Genomic DNA, 2,500 nt, shown 5'->3' on the forward strand with positions numbered 1-2,500 from the left:
TTCTCCACTTCAGTCCTCCAAGGTCTCATTCGATTATTTGCTACTACCACCAAGATCTGTACCAATGGCAGCTCCACACATCCTTACGGAAGATGCTTCTACGCTACCATTGTACCCACCTACTTGTTAATGTTTCTAAATTTATATACATTAATAATGTAATATAAATCATTTACATTAACAGTGACGTATAGGTATACAACTTAAGCGCCATCCATTTTAAGGGCTAGTTGCTTCGGCAGGTGAGTTGTTACACACTCCTTAGCGGATTACGACTTCCATGTCCACCGTCCTGCTGTTTTAAGCAAGCAACGCCTTTCATGGTATCTGCATGAGTTGTTAATTTAGGCACCGTAACGTCACGTTTGGTTCATCCCACAGCGCCAGTTCTGCTTACCAAAAGTGGCCCACTGGGCACAATATATCATAACCTAAAACTTCATTCAAGAAAGTTTAGGTTCTTACCCATTTAAAGTTTGAGAATAGGTTAAGGTCGTTTCGGCCCTAAGGCCTCTAATCATTCGCTTTACCAGATAAGATTATTTTATATAATATTTTTATGCACCAGCTATCCTGAGGGAAACTTCGGTGGGAACCAGCTACTAGATAGTTCGATAGGTCTTTCGCCCCTATACCCAATTCTGACAATCGATTTGCACGTCAGAACTGTTTCGGTCTTCCATCAGGGTTTCCCCTGACTTCTACCTGATCAGGTATAGTTCACCATCTTTCGGGTCACAGCATATATGCTCAAGGTACGTTCTAGTTAGAGGTATAAAAAATAATTAAAAATTATTTATATACATAACTATATAGAACGCCCCAGGATTGATATTATATATATAAAATTATATATATAATTTAATCCCATATTAACAGTTAAGTTAATTACGCCTTTAGATTTTATTTAAAATAAATTCTAATGACTTGCACACATGTTAGACTCCTTGGTCCGTGTTTCAAGACGGGTCCCGAAGGTATCCTAAATCTATAGCATTGCTAATCATATTAATGCATATAATAATTATATTAATATATAAATTAATATAATATTATAAAATTATAATAATATATAATTTACGCATTATATTGATTTTTTATCTGTCAATTATTTATCCGATAATATTTAAATTATATTATATAGAAAATAAATTTTCATATATAAAATAAACTTTTTAAATATATCTTATGATAAATATATATTTATTAACAGATTGCAATGTCCATATATGAAAAAATTGCACACCATCATTATTATATAATTATATAATATTTATAATGTTGAATTTTTCATATTTCATGGATGTTTAGGTTCATCGGGCTTAACCTCTAAACAGTTTCACGTACTATTTAACTCTCTATTCAGAGTTCTTTTCAACTTTCCCTCACGGTACTTGTTTGCTATCGGTCTCATGGTTATATTTAGTTTTAGATGGAGTTTACCACCCACTTAGTGCTGCACTATCAAGCAACACGACTCTTTGGAAATATCTTCTAATAATCATTAACGTCATACGGGCCTAGCACCCTCTATGGGTAAATGGCCTCGTTTAAGAAGGACTTAGACTGTTAATTTCTCATATTAGAATATAGATATTCCATACACTACATCGGATATTTGTATAAACAAAATCCTTTAGTGCTGAACTAGTTTCTTTTCGCTCGCCGCTACTAAGAAAATCCTAGTTAGTTTCTTTTCCTCCCCTAACTAATATGCTTAAATTCAGGGGGTAGTCTCATATGAGTTGAGGTTGTTTTTAAGAATATTTTTAATTTTTCTTTTTAGTTGAAAACTAAATATATATAAGTTACTGTATTGTTTATATTATAAATAATATAATTTTATATAAGTTTTCCTCTTTAATGTATTAATACTAATTTATTAATACTAGGATATACTTATTTTTTTATTATATTTTATAATATAAGTAAAATATATATAATTGAATTTTAATATTATGGTATTCCTACCAGTAATATATCATGTGCTATAAATAATATAATTTAAAATTATATTATAAGCAACTTTATTAAATTATTCTTACAACCCTCAACCATATGTAGTCCATGCAGTATTAAATTTTTTAATAAATTTATATACTCTGTAGCATGGACTGCAATATGCGTTCAAAATGTCGATGTTCATGTGTCCTGCAGTTCACACGATGACGCACAGTTAGCTGCGTTCTTCATCGACCCATGAGCCAAGTGATCCACCGTTTAGAGTTTTATAAAATTTTTTTTTTATTTTCGTCAGATATATATCGATAATATATATACATTCTAAAACATATTAAAATATATAAATAATATAATCTATGTGCTGCGAATGTCTCTAACTTTCCTTTTATCCGTATCCCAACTGTTTTATACAAGAAAAGTTATTACCATAATATATGGACAACAACGTAAGAATATATTTTTATATATTTTCTATATTATAAATGATCGTATATTGTTTTATTTAAAATACTTCCATATTATATAATTAATATAATGA

The 2,500-nt window shown here is 30.1% G+C and overlaps 2 pseudogenes; both read right to left on the reverse strand.

Annotated features, from left to right (window-relative positions):
* Positions 1-1,754, reverse strand: part of LOC129617996 (large subunit ribosomal RNA) — a 4,018-nt pseudogene extending 2,264 nt beyond the window's left edge.
* A 290-nt stretch (positions 1,755-2,044) lies between these two features.
* Positions 2,045-2,228, reverse strand: LOC129617995 (5.8S ribosomal RNA; annotated as a pseudogene).
* Between the last annotated feature and the right edge of the window lie 272 nt (positions 2,229-2,500).

Source organism: Condylostylus longicornis, unplaced genomic scaffold (genome assembly GCF_029603195.1).
Source record: "Condylostylus longicornis isolate FDR11 unplaced genomic scaffold, ASM2960319v2 ptg000710l, whole genome shotgun sequence".
Classification (NCBI taxonomy): Eukaryota; Metazoa; Arthropoda; class Insecta; order Diptera; family Dolichopodidae; genus Condylostylus; species Condylostylus longicornis.